The sequence below is a fragment of the Buceros rhinoceros genome, unplaced genomic scaffold (assembly GCF_000710305.1).
Source record: "Buceros rhinoceros silvestris isolate BGI_N320 unplaced genomic scaffold, ASM71030v1 scaffold4504, whole genome shotgun sequence".
Lineage (NCBI taxonomy): Eukaryota > Metazoa > Chordata > Aves > Bucerotiformes > Bucerotidae > Buceros > Buceros rhinoceros.
Genome location: NW_010406337.1, coordinates 45,007 through 54,576, shown reverse-complemented (window position 1 = coordinate 54,576; position 9,570 = coordinate 45,007). Strand labels below are relative to the sequence as shown.

General features: G+C 48.1%; 1 protein-coding gene across 1 annotated transcript in view; it reads left to right on the top strand.

The window, feature by feature from the left end:
* LOC104491581 (dystrobrevin beta-like) overlaps positions 1–9,570 on the top strand; it is a gene marked incomplete at both ends in the record, with an annotated part of 59,334 nt that overhangs the window by 11,187 nt on the left and 38,577 nt on the right. The window lies entirely within an intron of this gene.

Below are 9,570 nucleotides of genomic sequence, written 5' to 3'. Positions count from 1 at the left end.
TCCTGCTGCTAAAAGGACAGAAAGGCCAGAGCTTTGTGTCCCCTCGGCCGGGTGCTGCGAAGCCGAGCTGAGAGAGGGGGTTGTTCCCACAGCCACGGGAATCAGTCAGGTCGAGGATCAGCATGGGATCCAAACATGTTCAAACTGTTTCCCTTTGGCAAGTATTTAGGCTGCAGTTTTTGGATTATGTGTTTTTAACCTAAATTATTGTTGGATTATACATTGTTAATTATTTTTTCTGCCATCCTTGGCTTTGCAGCTTTTGGCTGGTTTACTGCTAAGCAGCATTAAGGAAAATTAGCCACGGTTAAACAGATGTAAAAGCTCCATAAAGGCATGTAGAAAACTTCACTGAAAATGTTAGAGGGAAGGAGAAACTGCATTTCTCATTCCTAGTCCGCAAATAAATACTCTGGAACAGTGTAACAGCAGGATGTGGCTGTTTTCTCCTGTTTAAAACAGCAATGAGAACAAAGGGGTAATTAATCTGTAATATATACGTGCAGATCGGCTTGGAAGTCGCTCACGTGGTTTGCTCTGGGTGGTGAGGTCCAATTTAACACCGCAGTTGTTATGTTCCTTTTTTATAGGAAAAACCTCGTTGGCTCAGCATACCCTGGGGTGGATTCGCCCTTGGGGCTCTCATTGGAGAAGTGTCAGCAGCTATTTTTAAACAATTCCTTTTTTTCTTTTTTTTTTTTCTTATAAGTACCCGCTCAGGAGGCAGTAGGTTACCATGGGGAGCTGCTGCCAGGCGTCTGGTGCCTGCAACCTGAAAAAGGTCTGCACAGGGTAAGGGTTGGGTGCCCTCCTAAACCGCAGCCATGTGCATTGCTTTAATTACAGTGCAGTAAGTGTTTAGAAATATTTAAATGATGCTGTAATCCAGGGAGTTTAAGGAACAGGTAAAGGGCTGTAGGGCATTTGGCATCCGCCTCACTGCCATTCCCGGACAGCCACAGATGTGGTTCCATCCTCCCGGTCGTTTCATCTGCACAGTTAATCAGTTTGATACCCTGTAAATTCAAGTTATCCCTGTTTGGGGTTTTTTGTTCCCTGCTCAGCACTGAGTAAATCCCAGAAATTTTGATCTCTCTTCTCTGCTGAAAGTGCGCTTGGACTTTAAACAGGCTGTGTATTTACCAGGAGAAAAAACAGGTAACAATTTCCTGCTTGTGGTGTTTTGCTGGGGAGTCTCAAAGGTGACATCAAAGCTCAGGACTGACCCTGACTCCCTGCTCCCGGGAGAGGTGGAATGAGCCCTTGAGCAGAACCGAGAGGAGGTCAGAAGCAATGTGAGGTTTTGGTTGCCCCAGGGCCATGTCCATGCTTGTCCAGGTGCTGCGCGTGACACCAGGGTGCTTTTACCCTGGTGGCAGCTGTACAACGTCGTGGTGCCTGCTTTGGGGCTGCTCCTTTGGAGTGTCTGTTTTCAGTCTGGTATCTCCTATGCGTGACCTGCTCATTCCCATGGAGATGGAGACAAGACCTTGTCCTCCAAGGCTTCACCTTTCGGGCTCCCTTCGTGTAGCCACTGTTCCCAGTGCCGGCACAGCTCGACTAAAGAAGCATTTATGGCCCTTTACTGCCGCTGGTTTGGGGCAGCTGTTACTTTTGCAGAAGAGTCATCTTCTGCTGCGGCTCGTTGGCACGCACTCACTGTAGAAGACAGTCATGCTGCTGGCGCTCGAATTGGTCTCCGTGCACAAATGGGACAGAACTGAGCTGCTTTGGGGCCCACCCCTGCCTGCCTGCGCAGCAGAATGCCCTTTGCCTTGGAAACCGAGGAAATCTCGTCAGAAGCAGTTTCAGAATAGAAATAAAACCTGACTTTTCAACTCTCTTTACAGTTTTCTTGCTGTAGCAGGATGTTTTCACTGTCTGGGTTTCCTGATGTAAGACTTTGAAACTGTTTATAGAATCGGATTATTATTTGGGCTGGAAAAGCCCTTTAAGCTACTCAAGTACCCCCACTCCCCCAGCACTGCCAGGTCCCCCCCTACCCCTGTCCCTTTTGGGCTGGAAAAGCCCTTTAAGCTACTCAAGTACCCCCACTCCCCCAGCACTGCCAGGTCCCCACCTACCCCTGTCCCTCAGCAGCACCTCCACACGGCTGGGAAACCCCTCCAGGGATGGGGACTCCACCACTGCCCTGGGCAGCCTGAGACAGCCCTGCACAACCCCAACGGGACAGAAATGGTTCCTGAGGGACAGCCTCAACCTCCCCTGGAACAACTTGAGGGCAGTTCCTCTCATCTTGTCACTTGCTACTTCCCATTCTTCACCTCCTTCACAAGAAGGGAGAAGGTAGTTTCTTGTTTCCTAATCCAAACCCTGACCCAAGATTTAAAAAACCCGCTAAAGAAAGTTGAATATATTTCTGGTTTGTGCAATGTTCCTCTAAAAGCCCCCATATTTAATATTATGAAATACTCTGTTCCAGAAGCAGCCAGCACCCCTGCTCTGTTTCCGAGGTGTAAGTAGTGTTTCGATGTGCAGATGGTGAAAAGGAAAGAAAAGCCCAAAGAGAACAGCAAACCATCTTCCAAGGCGGTGAGGTGTCTTCCTGCTCTGCAGCATCTCCCTGCTGCATCGTTCAAGCCTTATTTTGTGACGATGCAAATCCAGCCTTTCCGAGATTTTATCACACAGAACATTACATGTAGAGAAAGTGCCATGCGCTAGGAACAGCCACCGATGGCGCATGGGGTTGGGCTGTCACGGTGAAGGGTCCGGTGCCCTCGCAGCACCTTGCAGTTGATCGTTGGCTCTTGAAGAACACGGGCCGAAGCTGCGGGCAAAGCGTCACTCTGAATTCACGTTATTTCACCTCTCGAATCTGGCCAGTAGTTCTGACGTTTGTGTCTTGGTGGGGTTTGTGTCGCAGGTTGTCTTCAGTCGTTGGAAGAAATCATGTATACACATGGAAAACAAGTGTTGCCAAAACTTCTGCTGTGAGGCTTTTCCTTTCACATTTTTGGGCAAAATTGCTCAAAACACAGATGTTACTACAGTTATTTCCTAATTCAGCGTTTATGGAGTCCAAGTGAGTCATCACAGATGTTTAACCTCAACCACAAATACAGCAGAGATCAGAAGATTTCTTTGAATCTCTTCCCGGGCACAGTAAAAAAGCAGGTATTTTAGAAAAATACAAGGGTGCCGCCGCCCTGGGAGTCGTTCCTGAGCTGGGCTGCCCTTTGTTCGCTGCAGTTTCTGCTCTTTGGGGTTTGCTATTTTTTTCCTTGTGTGCCGTGGTTTGGTCGTATTAGAAATAAATCAAATTTATGTGTCGGTTGCCATCAAATCACCACATAATTGTCTGTGAAATGGGAGGTTTGGAATGATGCTCTGCTCATGTTTTCCAGCTTTCAGTGGTTCCGTGTTTCTTCGCTGAACCGTCCCTGCTCTTCAGCTGCCCTCTTGAATTGTTCCTCAAATTGAGGCTAATTCCATTGGTATTTTCAGAGCCAAACGCCCCAGACCCCCCTCAGAAACCGCCCTCCTCCTCTTGCGTGTGGTGATTGCACTCAGCTGTCCTCCAGCATCTCCCCAGGGATGTCACTTCAGCCAACTGCCACCAGCCCTCTGCCCTTCACCGCCCTTTCCCCGGATGAACTCTGTGTCCCCAGCCTGTGACTTCTGTGAAAAGGTGTAATTCTGGCACCCCCTTCCCTGCTTTATGGTGCACTTTTACTTTTCATTATCAGCTGTTGTGTTTTTATGTAGCTGTAACTCCTTGGTGCCTCCTGTTGAACAGCCACACAGATCTTCTGTGCTGCCTTCTTGGGCCTGGAGACAGAGGGAAAGCAGGAAACCATGACTTGGAGGAGTCGAGTAGTCAATAACGGGCCACGTTTATGGGTTTGGTTATACATCATACATGTTCGAAAGAAACGGTTCCTTCATTTCCACCTACTGAATCGTAGTTTGTGAGTGGTTAGAGGATAAGGTGCCTACAGCAAACACCAGTGAAAGAACCACCCTCTTAGCAGAACAGATTTGTTCGGTAGAGAGAACACCGGGCAGAAAACACACCCATCTCCTGCTCGCTGGTATCGGGCTTTGGGGGTGACCTACTAACGTCGGAGCTGATGAATTTCAGAGCAAGTATCTGACCCAGTTAACTCCCAGAATTGTTTCCAGTACTTGTTGAGCTCTTTGGGCTCCTGGAGCAGAGTAGCAAGGCCTTAATTTGTGCCAGGGGAGATCTAGGTTAGATATCAGGAGACACTTCTTTACAGAGAGGGTTGTGAAGCCCTGGAACAGGTTGCCCAGGGAGGTGGTGGAGTCCCCATGCCTGGAGGTGTTTAAAAACCGTGTGGATCTGGTGCTGAGGGACATGGTGTAGGGACTCTGGCAGTGCAGAGGGAACAGTTGGACTCGATGATCTTAAAGGTCTCTTCCACCCAGATGATTCTCTGACTGTGTTTATGTACGAGGCCTGGACCCGCTGTCACCTAATTGTATTTCAGAGTAGCTCCATGGAGCACCACTGAGGCTGCAGTGCCCCGCGGTGTTCCCCGGTAGCCCTGTCTGCTGACGCCAGCCCTCTCCTTCTCACGTAACGACTGTCTGTATGGCACAGTGAGCCCGTGTCACCTGCGTCATCTGCCCCAGAGCCCTGGCTGTGCGCACACAACACTCTGAAACACCTATCGGTCTGTTCACTGGAACAGCGTTCTCTGGCCTAGCATGAGTGTCCACTTTTGGACGTTCTTTAACCTGTAGCTCTTTTGGAGAGACAACAGCCAGTGCTTGCGTGAAGCCGGGCCTCAAAGGCCATCACAAGTGCAGGAACCTTATTCTGCTCTCCGCAGCTGCTTGCTCACCCCTTTCCTCCTCAGCACGTGTAGGTTTAGACTCATCCCGTGTTGGAAGGGACCCATAAGGATCATTGAGCCCAGCTCCTTTGGTGTGGTGCAGACCGCTGTGTCTGCAGATCATCCCAGACCAGACTGATTAAAAGCTCTGATGTAAGAAGGAAATGCTGCCTTGCTGTGGGTGAAGTGTGTGAGGGTAGTTGAACGCTGCCATAGGTTGCCCAGGGAGGTGGTGGAATCTCTATCCATAGAGATATGAGGAACCTGATTGGGCAGCCTGCTCTGGCTGATCTAGTTTGGGCTGACCTAGTCTCAAGGGGTCCCTTCCAACCGCAATGATTCTGTCCCCTGAAATACCTGATTGCAGGAGCCAGCTTCAAGATGCTGGGGTCAGGGTGACCAGGCAGAGCCAGAAATCATCGGTTAGCTCGCGACTGTTGGTTCCCTGTCTGCGAGGGGTTTGTCTGGGTTGTTGCTGCCAACCAGACAGCATCCTCTGGTAGATCTCTGGTTAACTGCTGGGCAGCTCTGATACTGGAGGAGGACTGACATTGCAAAGCCAAAGGAATAAGCCCTCGGTCAAGTCGTAGTGCTCTGCATACTGTTCATTGGAACGTGCCTGGGACCAGGTGGAGTCAGCTGGCTCTGACCACCTTGTCTATGCTATGATTTCTTACCCTCCAGAAGAATCTGGCCACATCTTTCTGCTTGCTGGGAGTAGCTCCTGGCTCCTGCTTACCCCCAAACTGCTCCCAGGAACTGTTTGGGACAGAGCTTTTCGACTCAGGCCAAAACCACGATAGGGCGGCTCACAGCTTACGTGCGCAGATGATCCCGTTCCAGGAGAGCAGAGGACTCCCTGGCACTGATTTGTTTACTAATGTAAGTGCGACCAAAGTGGCTCTGAATGAGGCCATCAAATGCGGTTCTCGAAGGTTTGTGAGACAGAAATGGTAGGAACACTTCAACCATGAGGCATGCTGGCGTGGGCTCGAAATCTTTGACTTGGTAGATGGCATCTCCTGGTTTTATTATTGTTCTTGGAGAATTTGCACTGCAAGTAGGGGAAGATTTCAGTTGTATTACCAGTGTAGATCATTTTGAATGTAGTAAAATGGCTTTATCCTCTTTCACTGAGGAGAACACCAACCCTTCCTTTGCTCCCTTGAGCCTTCTCCCCCCGCCCCCACTCCCTCTTCCTTTTGGCCATTCAGCTCCAATGGTCACTTTGCCAGAGCGAGTAGGCTCGTACAGTTGTTTGCACTGCACCTTGATGGCCTGGGTACGCTTTCTTTTCACGGCATCATGCTTGGTAGGAGAGAGACTGTTCTCCTCAGAGCAACCCAGTGTCCTTGTACTGTGCTGACCGTCTACCAAGTGTGGTCTTGTTTTCGACTGATGGGAAGTTTTTGAACAGGAAGAGTTCTGTGTAAATGAGGAGGTTCTCGGGCATTTCAGATGTTTGTCTTCCTTTGCCTCTGCTTGGCAGGGTCTTCAGTCAACTGTCAAAACAAGCTGAAGAACATGTCCTCCTTCAGCTTTCGGATTATTGCAGAGCAGAACTGGCTGGGCAGAAAGCTCAAACACAGAACAGTAGCGATAGATCCTGTATCTCGTCATCTCGACGATAAACAAGCCCTGCTAGAATAACAGGAAGCACAGGCAGCCCACTCATCATCCTCGGTGTGAATAACGTCCACATTGTCCCAGGAAAACACATGACGTATTGTCCCAGCACCAAGCATAATAATACCGTTACTGGTATGGATGAACCGACCAGTCTGTGCATAATGACAGACCGACAGCCTTTCTGATTGAAATCATGGGGTTGGGTGGGTGGGAAGGGACCTTGCAAGGTCATGCAGTCTAACGCCCCTGCGGTGAGCAAGGACGTCTTCAGCTAGAGCAGGGTTCGTCACATCACTGGGTCTTTGCCCAGGCCTGCAGCAGTAGTCCCATCGTTAAGCTGGAGTAAGCACTGGTGGATCATCTGTGGCTTGGCATTGTGCGAAGCAGGTACGAGGTTATGGGTTACGCCCTTGAGTTTAACTAATCAAAAGCTTGTATGTGGAGTTACCTGACTGTGGTCACCAGCAGCCTTGTTTTCTAGAGTGGCAGGGGAGAGGGGATGTCTCTTACAAAATCCGCTGTAACAGGGGTGAAGGAATATGGGTCTGGGGGCACAACCTTCCTGCTGTCACTTCAAACCATCACAGCATTTGTCTGCTGGGAGAACTGAGTGCCTCTGTGAACAGTTGGGGATGGTGCCTTCTGTGGGCAGCGTCAGTCTTGACTCTCCTTTGGAGGAATCTTTGGTCTCTCCTGAGAACTAAAGCTGAGGCGGAGCAGGGACCATCCCTGTGCTGTCACCAAGATGTTTTAATGTAGTTCTTCCGGAGCACGATGTGCAAAAAGCAGGGCAGGCTCTGAATCCATCCCGATGTGGTAAAAAGAGATCGAGTTGATATGTTCAGGGGAGCCTTCACTGTGTTTCCAGCTGGTGCCAAGGCATTTCCTTGCTTCTTTCCCTCTGTGTGCTGCAGGGTCAGCATCTTCTCACCCGGAGGGAAGCGCTGAGCAAAACGGTCAGTAACAGTGTGTGTGGTTAGGGACACGGATCCCGATGGATTCCAGTGGCTGGTACTCCTTGACAGGAAATCATACAGTCCCCAGAAAAGGGAACCAAGCTCCTTTATTGCTTTTTCTGCTTATCTGAGGAAAGTGCAGGGACTATCGTGTCCTGTTCTTAGTTTTACAGTTTTATGAACTGCTTTTCATCAGCCGTTATTGATGGTGGGGGTTCAGTCAGTAAGCTACATGGGGTTCCCTGTGGGTTTGGTTGCCATTGCTTTGTAACAATCCTGCAGCTTATCCTCCAGCAAATCTCTCCAGTGATATCAGGGTCTGAGACGCCAGCCTAGCTGGCACCCAGGAGTGCTTTATCGTAATAACCTTTACCCACAAACATCCACAGAACTGCCTGTTCTCCTTTAAATCTCTCCTTAAAATCCTCTCAGCATGCCTCTAAAATAGAGGGTTTAGACCTCTGAGGTCTCAGAAATGCCCTCTTTTTGTTCTGGACCTTCAGCAGCCAAGTCTGAAAGAAGATGAGCAAGTAATTAGACCAAGGCTTAATTAATTGAGCTTTTCTGCAGACTCTGTACTGATTGATTCAGGAGAACTGTTGGCACAACAGAGCAGTGACTGATCTATTTCTTATTTCTCAGCTTTAGACAAGATTACTCTTGTATTTAGACAGGATTACTGAGAATAGATGAGACAGCACCTTCAGTTACGTCTGGGTCTCACAGTTTTTACTACAGGTAGGAAACAGTCATCAGTAAGAATAAATATCAGCAATAGGGAGAAGTCAAGATCTTTGCTGATTTTATTACAATTATGGCAATTCCCTGTGAAAGCTGATTGATATATTTAAGATGATGATGGGGAATCTGGGAACAGAGTATCACAGAATATCTCACACACACACACACACACGGTTAGACCAAAAAGCTGTTTAGCCTGATCTCTTGTTTCCAGTAGTAGCCAGACATGGGCAATCAGAGAGGGAGTTCAGGGGAAGTGTTCATACACAAGTATGTTTTTAAAAAATAAAGGCAGATAAACAAGAGCTAGGGCTGTGATACCTTCTCCAAAGACAATTTAAGGTCTTGTAGCTTCAGAATCAACTTTACAACATTTATGTATGATGGTGGTGGGTGAATTGTTTCATCTGGCTCCTGGGCAATAGCGTTAACTTGCATGATTCTGACAAGGCTTTGTTTCTCCCTCCCTAAGTCTGTGCTGAAAAGAGAATTTAGGAGTGTGATTTCTCAGCTTCTATGGCTGCCACGTTTGTCCCAGCTCCAGGTCTCTGAAAGGTTCCTCCTCTTTCACTGCGTATTTGTAGGTGCTCCCCAGGCTGGTGAAATACACCTTAAATGCCCAAGAAGTTGAACCTGAAAAATTTAACCTGGAAAAACAGAAGTAGTTTGGAAAGAAAGTTGTGAGCTGTTCTTGGTGTTTGACCCTTAGTTTTAATATCTCGGGGTTAGTTTTAATATCTCTGAGGGCATCTTCTGAGTTCTCCTGTCTCAGGTGTCTGGACAGTTAGTGGGGTTATCAAGGCAGAAAAATCTCTCCTCAGAAGCTGATTCAAGAATATTTGTCTTTTCTTCTGTTGCATCAGTAGGCCGTAGCAGGTACCAACCATCATGAGCATCTCGGGAGGGGAGTTCAGTTCTGTTCCTTTTAAACTAGAAGTGCTGGTAAAATGAGGTGACCTGCGCTGACAGTCCCAGGCTCATGCAAGCAGCTCTCACTCCTCCAGAGGTGTCATGGACATGGTCACAGCACCCTCCTGCTTTTACCAACTGGTTCTTCACAAGAAAATATCGTGTCACCTTGACAGAGCCACAGGCTTGGAAAAGATATTCCCTAAAAATGTGTAAATGGCCACAAGAAGTTCTCTGGCCCAGGAAAGGCTTTATTGTGCATAATAAAGACAAAATTGTGCTATTAAAAATCATTTAACCAGATGTTAGTCCACTCTTCATTTATTTCTTTGCCTTTACCACTGTTAGCAGAGATTTAGCTGGAAAATCGAGAACACTGGTATTTACAGAACTGGAATGAACTTGTGGGAATGTCTCCTAAAGATACTAAATGGTGAATTATGAATCCACTTTCTTGTTAGAAGAGTCATAAAAGCAATGTTGTAATAAAGCCAGGAATTACCCTTCCCTCA